This window comes from Microtus pennsylvanicus, chromosome 17 (genome assembly GCF_037038515.1).
Source record: "Microtus pennsylvanicus isolate mMicPen1 chromosome 17, mMicPen1.hap1, whole genome shotgun sequence".
Taxonomy (NCBI): domain Eukaryota; kingdom Metazoa; phylum Chordata; class Mammalia; order Rodentia; family Cricetidae; genus Microtus; species Microtus pennsylvanicus.
The window spans coordinates 16,732,679-16,750,142 of NC_134595.1; positions in this window are offsets into that span (position 1 = coordinate 16,732,679).

Here is a 17,464-nt window from a genome sequence, read left to right on the forward strand (position 1 = left end):
CCATGGTGTGGAGAGAAGCTACATCCTTCTAGTGACTTCCTTTGGGGGAGGAAGACAGGAAGTAAGGAAGTGAACACGACAACTTTATAATGTGCAAAGTGTCATAAAGAACAAGATCGCAGGGATAGTTGATCCTGAGGTGGGGGAGGGTTACAGACTAGACAGTCTGAAGGCCATCCGAGTTGTCATCATGGGATGAAGGGTCTTTCTCTAAAGACGATATTTGGACAAAGGATAAATGAAAAGGGAGCCAGTTCTGCAGATATCCCGAAAAATTAAACTTTTTTTTTTTTTTTTTTTTTTGCCTGTACCAAGGTTGCAGAAGAAAATGCAGGACAGAGCTGGCAAAGAGGTCAAATAGGCACATCCAAGAACATCAGCTCCTGACAGGGCAGTCAAGTCACAGACTGATGTTGGTGCAAACTGTACAGAGCCACAGTTAAGGGAGAATTGGATGCTGTATGGAAAATGCTTAAGTAACAAGAGCAACCACTGTCCAAGAACTTGGTTTATCTTAAGGACTGCGGTACGGAATGTGATGGAGTTGGGAACCATGGCATGCATCTCCATGGTGACAGCCAGGGATGACCTGATTACTCTGGCCACCCTGCTAGTGACGCTTTCCTGCCTCTGTACTCTGTGTGTATTCCTCTCAGGATGAGCATTTCCTCAAATGGGGACAGACTTCACAGGAGAGAAACACGCAGGGACCTCTGGCTTCCCCGCTAGCAGCTCCATTAGCGGATGTACTCGGTGCCGTACTGTGCACAATGAATGCTTTTCCCTTTTCAATTAAAATTGATCAGCATGACTAATACTAAAAGGCCCCCTGCTTTAAGTCTTCTCGGGATTAGCATTTGGCCTGTGTGGGATGCCACAACACAACCAGGGAGGTTCTTGTTCAGGGCCGCTCCAGGTTCCCCGGAAAAGCCCAAGCGTAGGATGAGGTTGCAGAGCTCTGAGGAGATGCGAATCCACTTGTGCATCCATGCATGTCTCTGTTGCTACCTGTGGCAGAAGCTCTCATCCCAAGGGCCCGTTAAACTCGGCCCATTACTACCGACCCCAAACAGATTTCTTTTGTACTTACTACTATAATTGTTCAGACACCAGGGGAGGGGACGGTGGAGTGTATTCACAAACATATTAAAACTCCACTTTATTTTCCATTTTTTAATATATTGGAAGAAATTTCCTCTCTAGGTGGAGCCTCACCTCTCGTCCTTTCTGTGGCTGAAGTCGTGAGGAGATACTATGTTGCTTTTGTCGGCAGATTGAGTTCATTTCTCCCCACAAATAGAATGACAGTAGACACAAATCTAGAAACTACAATGTGTTTCAAAAAAAGCTTTGGAATTAGGAAGGGAGGAACAAGCAATGAGATGAGCATATTAGTCTGATTCATAATTTATGTGTAAAAATACTCCCTTGAGAACAGTCCAGGCAAGTATTCTGGGCCATATGTTCGACCTAGCATTGTGAGAGCCCAAATGATAGTCCTTCTTAACTGTATTAGTTTTTTACTCTAAAATGAACCTATAATTATGGTGTCAGAGAGACAGACTCCCCTTAACAGTCTTTGGGTCTTTTTGTTTTGTTTTGTTTTTTGAAGTGCGTGTATCATATAAACAGTCTTTCCCAGATTAAATCCCTGTGATTTAAAGAGGCAGCGGTGGTGGCCGCATTTTATTTTATTGTCTTAACTGTACACAGAAAAGTTGCTACCGCAGGACAGATTTTTGAAATCACGCCGATACGGGAGTTTTAGCGTAAGAGGGATTTTCCGAAGACAAGCATAGGTAATGAAGGTGCAGATGTTTTCCAAGCCGGCTTTACCCACACTTTCCATAGATGCGATCGGTATACACGCTGCAACCACAGCTGCAGACTGAACCCAGTTCTTCCGAGTTTGGATGTGGCCCTGGATATGGCACATGAGTACCCACATATGAGGTGATTCCTCGGCACCATTCAAATGCCCAGAAGCATACCAGCTGGCCTTCTGTTCATACCCTCAAAGTGACCTTTCCTGTGGTTCACATGGGAAACAACTTATGAAAGCCATTCTATGTGACAGACTTCATTCAGTTCCATTTTCTCCCGGTTGAAAATTGACACTAAAGATGTTCTGTCTTTCAGAACACTTTCCTTGGGGAGCCAAAGGCCTGATGATGTATAATCCTTCCTGAAGGTTTTATGGCAAGGCTTCACTAAGCAAACATTTCCCCTCCTATGTTATATCACCCTGACAAACAGAAATGCTGAGCTAGTTAATTGCCAAGCTCGCCTGACACATCCAGAAAGTCAAATATTCTGGCAGTGTCTAGCTGAAGGGGAAAAACGCACTGAATTCCCAGAGTTACTTGTCAAGACAATGTCAACAAGGAAACTAGTAAATAATCTGGTGGGCCCAAGAGGAGACACTACAGTGTGCGCCAGAATACTCCCCAAGGCCCTGCATCCCCGAAGCCCTGCATCCCCAAGGCCCTGCATCCCCGAGGCTCTGCATCCCCAAGGCCCTGCATCTCCGAGACCCTGCATCCCTGAGGCCCTGCATCCCCGAGGCTCTGCATCCCTGAGGCCCTGCATCCCCAAGGCCCTGCATCCCCGAGGCCCTGCATCTCCGAGACCCTGCATCCCTGAGGCCCTGCATCCCCAAGGCCCTGCATCCCCGAGGCCCTGCATCCCCAAGGCCCTGCATCTCCGAGGCCCTGCATCCCTGAGGCCCTGCATCCCCAAGGCCCTGCATCCCCGAGGCCCTGCATCTCCGAGACCCTGCATCCCTGAGGCCCTGCATCCCCAAGGCCCTGCATCCCCGAGGCTCTGCATCCCTGAGGCCCTGCATCCCCGAGGCCCTGCATCTCCAAGGCCCTGCATCCCCGAGGCCCTGCATCCCTGAGGCCCTGCATCCCTGAGGCCCTGCATCCCCGAGGCTCTGCATCCCTGAGGCCCTGCATCAGCACCATTTACCCTGCATCTTTGCATCCCAGTATGGTAGCCCTTTGAGCTTTCTGTTAAGGAGTGAGATGAAGGTAGGCAAAGAGCAGAAGAGAGGCAGGCAAGACATATATGTGTCCATGATAAGAGTTGCTTTACATCTTACAGAAAGTTCCAAATCTAGAACATAGATGCTTAATTTCCCAAAGTAATTGACGGAAGGACTCTACATAGGCATACAGAGGCAGCAGGATATTCCTGTGTGACAGACGACCCCAGCATTCAGAGCCTGTCATGTTTTGGAGCTCCAACACAATACCAGAATATTCCCATTACCTTTCTTTAATGTCCCTTCCTTCCTCTTCTGAGAACAGTTTTAATCCCTGCAATAAACTGCAGCCCATTTTATAGTAAAAAACTAAGCAAAAGTATGAAAGTCCCTCTCTAAATGCTTTTGCTTGCACACTTGAGAGGTTTTCTCATTTTTTTTTCTGTCAATCATATCTGAAAAGAGAGAAAAGCACACCTACTGTGAGGTGGGTGCTGTCGTGAGCACTAGAGTTCTGTGGAAATGATACAATCCTTCTTTCATATAATTTATAGACAAGTTTAGGGAGCTGGAGAAAAAAATAAACCTGTAAAAGGAAAAACAAGGAGATGAGTAATATCTCCGTGGGTAAGGGCATTTGCAGCTGGAGCATCAAGACCCAGAACCCACATAAAAAGTTGGGGAGGGCATAAGATGGGTGTGGCCATATAATGGGTGTGGTCGTAAGATACACACACACTGCAATACACCACACATAATACACACACACACACATAAAAAGACACCACACAATACACATACCACATACATACACACACTACAACCCCTACACCATATCCCCCCACATACACACATACACACATCGTAATACACCCACCACACATACACACACACCACAAACACACACACTACCACCACTATCAACATATCGTATACCACCCCCAAGAGACACACACATGGAGAAAACATCATTTGGTGTTTCTTAGTCCTCTGAGTAAATCAGCACAGTATAATAAGGAAGAGAATAAAGTCATTTGTGGGGCTTTCTTAAGGAGCTTTGTTTTGACATGATTTCTGTAAAAGAAAAATTGGAAACAAGAATGAGGAAAATGATGGAAAGAAGCATCTGCAAAATATTTAGGGAGAGAATTTAGAAAAGAGACAGAAAGAAAGAATAAAGAAAAAGAAAAATGTCTAAAAGACCCCAAAAGAAATAAAGGTAAAGTGTTTCCTATTTCCATCCATTTGCATGCAAAATACAAGATGTCCTTGTTTTTTTACCGCTGAGTAAAACTCTAAAGTGTATATGTGCCACACCTTCTTTATCTGTTCTTCTATGGAGGTGCATCTAGGTTGTTTCCAGGTTCTGGCTATTACAAATAGTTCTGCTATGAACATAGTTGAACAAATGCTTTTGTAGTATCATCGGGCATCTCTTGGGTATATTCCCAAGAGTGGAATTGCTGGGTCCTAAGGTAGGTTGACTCCCAGTTTCCTGGCCTCAAACTCAGAAAGATCCACCTGCCTCTAAAGCCAGCCTGGGTTACATAGGAAAAGCTACAAAAAAAAAACCAAAGCAAAACAGGAAAAAATACAATTATCTTAATACCATTAAGCTGGAAATGCAAGCTATTGCATGGGGACAATCATTTTCAATACATCTGATAAATAATAATACAACTGATAAATTAGAAAATATTTAAAAATCTCTTTTTAAAATGTAAGAACTATCTATACAAATAAATAAAAGACACAAATAATACATAAACATTACAAAATAATAAAAAACACAAATAATACATAAACATTACAAAAAAATAAAAAACACAAATAATACATAAACATTATTATACATTGCAAAAGCACACATTGCAAGTGTGCTGAGATAATGCTGCTCACTCTCTGTGATGGCCATTCACAGAGAGAAGCATTATGCTTTATTGGTGGAAATGCTAATTAAAAGTATTGCACGTGAGAAATCAACTTCACAGTTTTTGAAATTGTTAAATATGTTCTTACCGTATGACCCCAGAGTCTCACTACTTCGTTCTTACTAAGGGGAATGAAGGTGGAGGCCCACACAGAGATTTGTTTACCAGTGCTTCCGCATTATTTTCCATCATGTCTCAAATAGGAAAACAATCCAAATGTCCGCAAACTGTAAGACAAACAAACAAACAAACAAACAAAAAACAATAATAACCAAGCCATGAGTTATTTCTCAGCTAAAGATCAAATTAGCAAAGTCCATAATGGAGAAAGGATTCCAAGTAACTTAAAAATATTAAGTTTGCGGAACAGTTGATTCTGTGTGCTGGCTAGATTTATGTCAACTTGATACAAGCTAGAGTCGCTGGAGAGGAAGGACACCACCTGATAATATGCCTCCCTAAGACCCAGCTGTACAGCATTTCCTTAGTCAGTGATGGATGTGGGAAAGCCCAGCTATCCCTGGGCTGGTGGTCTTATGTTTTTTTAAGAAAGCAGGCTGAGTAAACCATGGGTAGCAAGCCAGTAAACAGCACCCCTCCATGGCCTCTGCATCAGCTCCTGCTTCCAAGTTCCTGCCCTGCTTGAGCTCCTGTCCTGAAATCCTCCAATGATCAACAGTGATGTGGAAGTGTAAGCTGAAAAAAAAAAAAAAAAAACCCTTTCCTCTCCAACTTGCTTTTGGTTGTTGTGTTTCTTCACAGCAATAGAAACCCTAACTAAGACATTCTGAAAACACCAAATTTCTATATAAGGGGCAGTCCATAGTGTCAGATGTAGCTGGCAAGTGTCTGGTATACTGGTAATAGAGACCAACTAAAAACACTGTAAGAAAGCATTTTAGGGTGAGAGAAATCTTATTCAACATGATTATGTGTAAATAATTGCCCAAATAAATTCTGTGATATTTATTTTATCAATTAAAAATTACATTTTAACAAAAAATGTAATATTTTTGTGAATTATAATTCTTTATTTTTGAGAATTTCATACATGGATACTGTATTTTCTTCACAGGCTATTACCATTGCCCTTGAAAGTGAAGTCCTATTGCTGAAGACATTAGACACTTAGAACTCGATATTTGAAGGAATTGACCTGGAAGCCTCCCCACTGAGATAACTCACATAGTGTCCAAAGAGTGCCACACAAGCGGCCAAGGAGAAAAGCCATCAATTGTCCTACCTAGCTGTGAAACCAGGGCAGACTGTCCCTAAGGGTGCAAGAGTGACATTTATATTTTACATATAACCAACAACTATCTAATTGTATTTAAGTCTCACTCAATTGGTGGGAAGTCATGGCTGGTACTGTAAACTCAGCCAATTAATGCTAGCTGGTGAGGTCATAGGCATCAGAGAGAACTTATTACTGTCATCGTCTGGTACCAGCATGCTTCCTAACTATTGGCAGCTCTCATCACCCCCATCAGAGAAACTTATTTTTGCTGCAGACAGAGACTATAATAGAAATTTATAACTTATCAAAATTGGATTTAGGTGAAAGGGAAGGTGGGGAGGAATTGGGAGGCGTATAGGGAGGAGAAATTGTGATCAGGATATATTGCTTGAGAAAAGAATCTATTTCCAACAAAAGGGAAAGTATATATAAAGAGAACAATGACCATGGAGTGCCTAGCACAAACGGATACATCTATAATACAATCTCTAAACATTACACTCAGGGAACATTGCAGATGAAGGGCTGGAAAGATTTCAAGAGACGGAGGACCAGGATGTTTGCTGGGAGATATGGATAGTGGGGAAACTGCATCCTTGGAATCTCAAAAATAGCCACCTAAACAAAGCCTGCACAGTGGCAGCAGGGGGGGGGGCATGCTGACGTGAATGCGGGGAATCTCAAGGTGCCTCCCCCTAGAGGAGGAGCTGTAGCAATGAATGGGTGCTGAGTCAGCAGTTACATTTCTATACAGTGTTCACAGTAACAATAGTCCTATTGCCCATATATATAATTATAACATAAGTAGTTAGCAGTAATTAAATTAATTCACCAATGTTAGTTTAATTTTTCAAGATAAAATCCCAAATTAAACATTTTTATCACCATTCCCTGTAATGTCGATTGTGATTTCACCTTACGTGACCTTTCTCAATACCAATTATCCTCAGAAAATGAAGTTTTATGTGGGTATCTCTTCACAGTGTGCTGTTTCCACTGGACATAGTTTAAAGATAGAAGCAACTTAAAGTCTAACATACTCTGGAGTAAAATAAAATTAGGAGAGTTTTTTGTTTGTTTGTTTGTTTGTTTTTGTCAATAGGAGTCTGCCACAGTCTGCACAGAGTTGAATGGTGGTAGGGTTTAGTAGCTCAAACTAAAACAATATGGTTGCCCCAACTTTTGGCATCCTACAAGTCCTGGAAATGGCAGCAATAGCGAAGGGGAAGTGGAGCTAGAAAACATTATTTTGAGTGAGGTAACCCAGACACAGAAAGACAGTTATCACATATATTCACTCATAGGTAGGTTTTAAAGATAAAGCAAAGAAAACCAGCTTGCAAACCATAATCCCAGAGAATTTAGACAACAATGAGGACACTAAGAGAGACTTAAATGGATCTAATCTACATGGGAAGTAGAAAATGACAACATTTCCTGAGTAAATTGGGAGCATGAGGACCTTGGGGGAGGATTGAAGAGGGAAGGGGAGAGGCAGGGAGGGGAGCAGAGAAAAATGTAGAGCTCAATAAAAATCAATAAAAAAGATGTTAAAAAAAAAGAAATTCAAATTGTCCTCAGGCAAGTGCTCCTGGTTACTATTATCTGGTTACTACTCTGTCATCAGAAATGAAGATCCAATTCATGAGGTATTTCTTTAGAAGACTTTGTTCCCTTGTTTTTGTAATAGATTAATATGTAGTGATTATTTTTGTTTTAAATAATTTGAGGAGAGTTACTGAGGCGTGTGGGTGTTCTTTCAATGTCAGATGTGGGACTTTTCGTTTGTAAGCCCAGTTTCATTTGAGAACATGGTTCAGTTGGAAAGTATTTGCCTACCGTGCACAAACCCCTGAGTTTGACTCCAGGACTGCGCTACAATAGGCATGGTGCAGCACAGCTGTAATCCTGGCACTGAGAAAGGGAGAGTGTGGGGTTGAAGTTCAAGGTCGTTTTAAATTGCATAATGAGTTCAAGGCTAGCAGAAGATTCCATATGGGAGAAGGAAAGGAAGAAGAGAAGGAGGAAGAGGAAGAGAAAGAAGAAGAGGAGGAAGAAGAAGAAAAGGAGGAGAAGGAGAAGGATACAGCTCTGACCTTGATACAGAAAGTTTCTACATCTGATCTTTCCTTTTCTACCTTAGTGAATTTTAGGGAGAAGGGACCTTGTCTATATGTGATAAATAAGAAGGACTCAATCAGGTGTGGCAGAGGACACAAAGTAAGATCCTTTTGCCTTTAGTCACTGTGGTTTTGCTTTAGCCAAAGCTCGTGGAACTGAAGGTCATTTCATTCAATTGAGAGACCTCTGAATTTGCAATTTGGGTTAAATGAATGAACAGGAAAAATCAAGACAAATAAACCTGATTGCAAGGACTTTTAATATATTAAGGGACAAGGTAGCAGTGCTTGCATGTAAAGATGCAAGGTTTACTAATAAAGAAAGACCACAACAATTTAATGTAACAGAGACATCCGGTGGCTGAGACAGCTAGAGAATAAAATGTCTATGTGATTCCAGCACCCTTGAAGCGTTTGATAAATTGATCTTCACGTTTGCTTTAGACCTCATTCACAGGACTTATGAATGAAATACTCCAGTATAATGGCAATAATTTCATGTAATATTCATGGCTAATTTCTCAACCCTAAGAGATATGACAACTTATTTAGCTTAAATTCTGAAACATATTAGGAAGGTCAAAATTCCACACTAGTCTTTTTTCCATCCACCAACACACTTTATTTCTGCAGTACATCAGCAAACTGTTATTAGGTAATAAATTGGTATCGGTGGTGGAGCTGGCATCTACAAACTAATAGTAAAAATACACAGAATTATAGGGCATATAGAAATAGAAGACAGATTTATGTCTTAAAAGGGTAGTTTATACTTCTACTCGAGTTCCACTCAAATAATCAATTTCCCTGCAGACACCATAGGCACCCAGTAGTTAAGCAAATTATCAAGTAACACTAGGCTTAAAGGAAGGTATATAATGTACCAATCTGACATGGAGTGTTTCTGAAAGCCAAGAGTAATATTGCTTTGTTTGGGGTATGTGTAAATGTTTTAACCTTTCACTTTCCATGTTACACTGACTGGATCTTATAATAACTGAAAACAATCATCTTGTGATGGGGTATGGTTTCATAATGTGTGCTTTAAGTTTGCATGCTCCACAGCTCTTCTAGGACTCGAGGGTCACCTTCCCCTTATCATGGGTCAGCATACAGGGCCCTTATTAGGTGACACTACACATTACTATATGGTGTTACTACTATATGGTATTACTATATGGTGCTACTATATGGTGTTACTATATGGTGTTACTATATGGTATTACTATATGGTGTTACTATATGGTATTACTATATGGTGTTACTATATGGTGTTACTATATGGTGCTACTATATGGTATTACTATATGGTGTTACTATATGGTATTACTATATGGTGTTACTATATGGTATTACTATATTGTGTTACTATATAATATTACTATATGGTATATTAGGTGGCACTACACATTACTATACATTTTAAGGTTGTTGTTGTTGGTTGTTTTTTAATCTTAAGCCACCTTTCTTCTTCTTGACTTCTCCTTTGCAGATATAAAATTCCAAGAAGACTTGTCTTCCAACACTATGACTTCCAACACTATGACTATAGTTTCTCATTCCGTAATCTTGAAACAATTTCAAAATATCTAGTATTATGTTGCCCCAGAATCCCTTCTTTATTCTGCTGGTGTTACTCTTTCTTTTGGGAAGCTAAACTCTCCTATTCTCTGTGACTCCCCATTACAATATTTTCCTTTTCTTAAACAAGAAGGTCATATGTGTGCTTCAAGTTTACATGCCCCACAATTCTTCTGAGACTCAAGTTTACCTTCCCCTGAACACGGGCCAACATTATACAGCAATTGCTATAGTGCTAGAGTTATTGACTAGCATTTTATATGCCACATTAGTAAGAAGTTCTGTCATTTATTCTGGACCTGAACTGTAACAATTCCAGGGCTATCATGACAAGACTCTGGGAAATAATCTCGGACCTCTACACACATTTACACATTTGCACACACACACACAAACAGTGGTGAGCTTTCAATATGTATATGTCATACGAACATGCATGCAGACATACATATATGGCGAAAACCTAGGTGAATTTCAAATAATTATGCAGAGGAAAAAAGAAAATCAGATATAAAACAATATGCTTGGTATAATTACACTTTTATGTGATTATAGAAAAATCAAGTCAATCTAGGGAAAGCCAGGGTGCCAATAAGGAAGGAATATTAATTGGTAGGAAGGATCTTTAGCACAGATTAAAAGTGTGCATGTGGTTATTTATGTACCTACACATACATGTAAGCACACATAAAATGCATGCATATATCCATAGAAAGAGAGAGAATTAAAAAACTTTTTCTAACATTGCTTAGTTTTCATTGCATACAAAGTTTGGCTGCTCGTTTCTGAAGTCTGTAGTGTATAAAATACAGTTCCTTGGCCAGCTAATCAGTATGTATATTACTCAGTATGTATAAGATACAAATGTACGTATATAAAATACCATATATTTTAGCTACATGTAGCTTATGTCACTGGTATGTATATATAAACTATATATATAAATAGTATAAATAAAGATGTTTAATGTTTTCATACGCCTCGAGAGTTTCCCAACAGCCTTTCACCAAAGGCATTTCTGAAACATGCATTTACATTTTAGAGTGAAGGACTGAGCCACAGAGAGCTGGTTCCATCTGACGTAGCTCAGTGTGGTAGCGTAGTGTTCCTGCTTCTCACCAGCTGAGGCATGGTGTGTGGTGCCCTGAATCCGAATCTTAGTCGATTGACACAAAGAACAATGGACATCCTATAACTGAGTTTGACAATGGCAGAGACATTAATGGTAGTCTGAAAACAGCTGCAGCTCTGTCTGCAGAGACATCATCGCTAGAAGAGTCAGCCCACCAATGACGGTCTGGGAGACTGGCAACAGATACAGTGCACACACCAGAGCTCCTACCTGGCTCTCCCACCGTGCACTTTCTGCTGTGGTTTTCAGGGTCTGCCAGTCAGGAGTGTCACATCTCAAGTCCCATAGTCTTTCCTTTGAGTGATTTTTTTTCCTTTCAATAAATGTATCACCTGCCTGTGCTAGAGAAGAAAGGTTGAACTGAAACTTAAACATGAATCTGTGCGGTAAACACATTGGTTAAATAACCAGTTTTCTTAGTCACTGTTCTGTTGCTATGGAGAGACACCGTGACCAAAGCAACCCCTCTAAAAGACAGCATTTAATGGGGGGGGGTGCCTGTTTACAGTTTCAGAGGCTTAGTCTATTATTATCATGGGGGGAAGCATGGGGGAAGGCATGGTGCTAGAGGAGCAACCAAGAGTTACATCCTAATCCACAGGCAGAGAAAGAGAGAACGAGAGTGAGGGACCGAGAGCAAGAGAAAGCCAGAGTGAGGGAGAGAATGGGTAAAGAAATGAAGAGGGAGAGGGAGAGAGACTGGGCATGCCATGGACTTTTGCAACATCAAATCCCACCCCCCAGAGACATACTTCCTCCAACAAGGTCACACCTCCTGATCCTTCTCAAATAATGCCCCTCCTAGGTGACCAAGATTTCAAATATATGAGCCTATGGGGGCCATTCTTATTCAGACCTCCACATCTATCAACTACTATGTTTTATATTTTGCCTACTTTTAAAAATAAAACCAGGCTAGAGAGATGGCTCAGTGGTTAAGAGCATTGCCTGCTCTTCCAAAGGTCCTGAGTTCAATTCCCGGCAACCACATGGTGGCTCACAGCCATCTGTAATGAGGTTTGGTGCCCTCTTCTGGCCTGCAGACATACACACAGACAGAATATTGTATACATAATAAATAAACAAATAAATAAATATTTCTCACAATGGCAATCAAACAATGCTGGAAAAACTTGCTTGTAGATAGATATAAAAATGACCAAACACGAAAGACCAATAAATACCAGTAAATGAATAGGGCTGCCCATCCTTAGTTCCATATAATATACCCCGATACCAGTGTGGCTGGGATAAAGGCACTACAGGGTTCACACTGTAATTAAAGTCTCCTTCAGGGAAATCGGAAGTTAACTCGGTATCTTGTGGTCTGAAGGAAGGCAAGAGGTCTCCCACATTTGTGAGGACAACCAACAGGAGGAAGGTCATAAACTCTGAGATTCCTTAAGACTCTAAGTCCTCTGTGTTTCCTCTAACACAGTGGTTCTCAACCTATCTAATGCTGTGACCCTTTAATAAAGTTCTTCATGTTGTGGTGACCCCTAACCATAAGATTACTTTTGTTGCTACTTCATAACTGCAATTTTGCTACTGATATGAATCATAATGTAAATATCAGTGTTTTCTGAAGTCTTAGGTGATCCCTGTGAAAGATTTGTTGACCCCAAAGGGGTCATGACCAACAAATTGAGAGCCCATGCACAGGTGGAGAAGATTTTAGTGGCCATTTAATTACTTCCTGTGAACTTCATGTAAGTGGTTTTCATGTATAGGAAAATAACATTCACGATGACATCTCCAAGAGACCAAGCGATGGCATTTATTTTTGGCAGTAACTATTTATTTAATTTCTCAGTGTGGGTTGCATGCAAGCAACTTTCTAAGACAAATACTCAGTCTAGCTTCAGGAGCTCCAAGTTAGACATTATACACAGAAGCACATGAAGAAACGGTGAGCTGAGCCCTTGAGGGGGTTTCTAGACTATGGGAAAACAACTCATTCTATGAGATAGTAAACATTTCTCAAGCCGCCATTTTGACCCATACCTCTAAAATGCACTGCACTTCTGCCCATTTTCCTCACTGCCCAGGCTCTGTTAACTGGTGGTTTCTCTCCCGCCGGCCAGTTCCCAAAGAACCACTCAGAGACTTAATATGAATTACATACTGTTTGACCTATTAGCTCAGGCTTGTTATTAACTATCTCTTACAACTTAGATGAACCCATTTCTTTTAATCCATGTATTAACACGTGGCCATGGCATTACGTCACATCTTGCTTCTTTGGCAGCTGCAGGCGTCTCCCCAACTCCACCTCTCTTTCCCTGTCTCTCTGCTTGGATTTCCCACCTAGCTATAGCCTGCCCTGCCATAGAGCAAAGCAGTTTTTTTTATTAACCAATAGTAATAAAACATATTCACAGCATACAGAGGGCCATCCCACATCAGAGCCCCTCTGCCCTTGCCTGGACTGATGGCAACTAGCTGACCTCATGTTACTTTGTCCACTGAAACCATTGGCCACAAAGGAATTAAAATTATTCTTTTAAAAGATATGAATTGGGCTGTATGTGGTGGGCTATGCCTGTGGTCCAGCACTCAGGAGACAGAAGGAGGAGTTTTACAAGTTTGAGGCCAGTTTGGTCTACATAAGCAAGGTCTAAGACAGCTGGGGCTACAGAGTAGAACCAGGTCTCAAATAAAGCAAAACGAATACATAAAAAAAGTAAATTTGACTGTACTGTTTCCCCACTTAGAGCATGCAAATATCTTTATAATATATGTGGAATAACATCATATTTTAGTCCTGAAATTTCAAAATTATTTAACTTCCCATCTCAGGTCACTCTCCTGCGCTAACCTCATGCCTGGTGCACCGAGTTTCTCTCTATTCTCTCACTCTATCAAGTTGACTTGTATATTTCATTTTAAATACTGGTCCCCAGAGACATGTTCCTGAGCACCCCGTATGAAATGCCTCTGTCACATGACCGTTTATTGTCATCATAGCATTTATCACCTGCCACTTACTTTTTTATTTGTTATTACCTGTAGTTCCCCCTGGAACTCAACCACTTGAAAATAAAGTTGTTATGTATTATAATAACCAGTACATCTCCAGTGTCTATAAAACTGTCTGGCCTCTGGTAGATAACCATTACACAACTGTAATTTATGCATTTACAATGTGCAAAAAGAAGAAAGGAGAATGAATTCCAGTTCCAGGCACCATTACTTAAAAGTTCGTTAAAGAAGCGGTGCTGTTGTTAAACAGGAGCTGGAAGAGATGCATGTTAAAATGCTGGGTCTGTGTTCAGTACCATGGTGGTAAGTACAGGAACCAGAGCAGCCTGAAGAAGACCTGGGACACAGCTCAGTATTGCATGGACGCACGAGAATTTACAGTCCGGGAATCCTGTAGTAAACCAGTGAAAATTCTTAAGGAGCAACAGGGGGTAGATTCTTGGTAAATAGTCTGATAGGATTCATGCTAAGGGCAGGCCTGGGTGACCAGACTACTTATGAGGGATAGGAAATTGATGATATCAGGAGACTATTACAGTACATTGTTCCATTGAGAATGCTTGGGATGGTTCCAGCCAGGGTTTGAAAGAGACCTTACCACAGCTGCCCACTTTCAAATGACTTTGTCTTGTTTTGACAAATAGAGAGGGGAGGAGACCCACTGAGTAAAGTATACAAATATTTATGGGACTTTGCTTGCCCAGAACCCTCCTAGGCGGTGTATAAGCTCAGATGAGAACAGGTGAGATGAAGATTGCTCTCTGGTCTCCTGCAAGGCAAAACAGAACAGTTTTCTTCTGCCAAGCAGAGAAGATAAATGCAGTGAAGAGGAAGTAGGTATATTATCCTTCCAGGAACCAGTAATGGCCTTGGGAGGCGTAGGCAGCTGTGTATAAGCTTTCCGGATGAATTGTTTAAAAACGACTTAGGGTGTATCTTTCTTTCTTCGTTTGTTCCTTTATTTGCAATTCTCCTGTGCCCTTTGGAAAGCGTTATGAGAAAAGAACAAATCAAAGTGGGCAGACTCTGTTTGAGCTCACGCAGAGTCAGCAAGACGATGGTAAGAGGAGGATTTGGGAGCGAGAATGTATGGGGTAAAGCGTAGAGCTTGCTCGCTTGCTCTCCCATCACCTGGAGCAGCCCATGCTCACCTGCCAAGGCCTTAGCACTCAGCCCCTGACGGATTCTAGAGAGCTGCTCTGCGGCGTTTGCTGATTCCGTGGTGCCAAAGGAGAATTAACTTTCTGCACAGGCTCCAGAGACACGCCAGGGCTCTTCGGCTTGCCTAGTGCTTTATCTCAGAAAGGAATCATGGAGGGAAATCTTGGCCTAATTTACTGGAACCATAACAAATATTTATTGAATAAATGCATAGGTCAGTTGTACCTTCCCAGGAATTTGCTGTTAAACCAAGAAGCCAATGTAGCAGATCTGTGTGGAGAGCTTCAATGGGAAAACGCCGTCTTTGAAATTATTCCATTTGTAGCAAATAGCTGCACAGCTAACTCAGAGGACCAGCTTGGGAGACTGTTCAAACCCACACTGGTGTCCTTACTCCTTTATGATAGAAGGGAAGAAGATGAAACTTGAAAATGTTTATGACCAAATGACTTTAGTACAGACAAGAGAGCTAGCAGATTCACACACTTGCACACACACACACACACACACACACACACACACACACTCACACACAAAACCAAACCAAACAAAAAACCTGGGTCTATCCATTCTCCAAATTCGTAGCAAGTTGTCAAGTCCGACAAAATGGCTTTCTTGTCTTCTCTCTGCCAGAGTATCTAACACACAGCAGTGGGGATCACAAAGGGCATCGGGAGGAAGATAAAATTCATTATGAGACCTTTATACTTTGGAAACCTGTGCTCCAGAGTCCAGCATGCCTGCGATTCTCAGGATGGAAGTCTTCTACCTCTCAGCATGCCTTGCCCTGTATCCCACTGGTGTGGGACTCCCCTCTGTATGCTGTGAATATGTTTTATTGCCATCGGTTAATGAAGAAGCTTTGGCCTATGACAGGGCAGAATACAGCAAGGTGGGAAACCCAAACAGAGATAGAGGAGGAAAGAAGGCAGAGTCAGGCAGATGCCATGTAGCTGCTGACGGAGGCAGATGCCAGGTAGCTGCTGAAGGAGGCAGTTGCCAGGTAGCCACGTAAGAAACAGGCGGTAACAAACCACAAACATTATGGTAAAATGTAAAATAATAGAAATGGGTTGATTTAAGATGTAAGAGCAGCTAGAAATATGGCTGAGCCATCAGCCAAACAGTGTTGTAATTAATATAGTTTTGTGTGATTATTTCGGCTTGGGCGGCCAGGAAAGAAAAAGCAGTCTCCATTTGCACCCCACCCCAGTGTCTTCCTAAATACAAGAAACTCTCTCTAGTCACTTAGCAAGCAGCTCATGAATACTCCCTGTGTTCCAGGCACTACACCAAGGATTTGCCTTTGAAGAGCTCAAAATCTGGCAGAGGAGAATGACCTAAAACAAGTAGCTGCCGGCAGATCATGGTGGATGCCATCCTGGCTGAGATTCATGGTGGATGCCATCCTGGCTGAGATAAGCTCTTTCAGTACAAAGGACTGGGCACGTAGATGGAGAGCCTCCCGCTTTGCAGTCTGGGCCTATCTGTTTCCACATATGGTAGAAGGGACTGGAATCTTTCGTTATAAAAACACTTCCGCAGCATGGCTGAGATCATAGTAATGAGGACCCACAGTGGTTATTACTTCATTGCTTTGTATTGATATCCAATCAACTGTGTGAATAAGTTGAAGTCTCACATTTTTGCCAAAGAGCAAATCGTGGTCAGAATTTAATAAGATCTCATTGTAAAAACTAGCTTGATATTGAATTTCTTCAGGGAAATGCAAACCGTGCAAACTTTGAAAACATACGAAGGGGTTCTGGTGTCAGTGCCACCATGCCGGAATAGACCTGTGGTAGAGGATGCTGGAAAAGCCGCAGGCACATCTGCACATCTGACGACGGCATCTTGACTGATTCTTCTCCTGGTTACCCCAAACAATGGGAGTCTATTTAACTCTAAAGAAAAACTGAAACAACACAAAAATGGGTGGGCCTGAAAGTATTATATTAAATAAGATTATGTATGCATTATGTATGTATGTATAAGTATAAATGGAATTACCTGTGGGGAGAGTGGGGTCAAGAGACGTGTGAGGTGGAGGCAGGATGGTGATCAGGGAGCGAGCATATGAGCCCAGGCAGGGCCTGGGTGAGCGAAGGTGCAGGGAGAGGAATCAAGTAAAACATTTTCAGTTTGAAAATGCTATCATGATACCTAATATTCTATTTGCTGATTCAAACACTGAGTTGGAAACCCTGTAGTTTACTATTGCCAATATAGGATGCATGGAGTCTGAGGGCAGGGCACAGCCTCTTTATCAGCTCAAGGGTAGCCACTGTGCCAACTGTTGAAGCACTTCCCACACTTTCCAGCCATTCAAGCTGT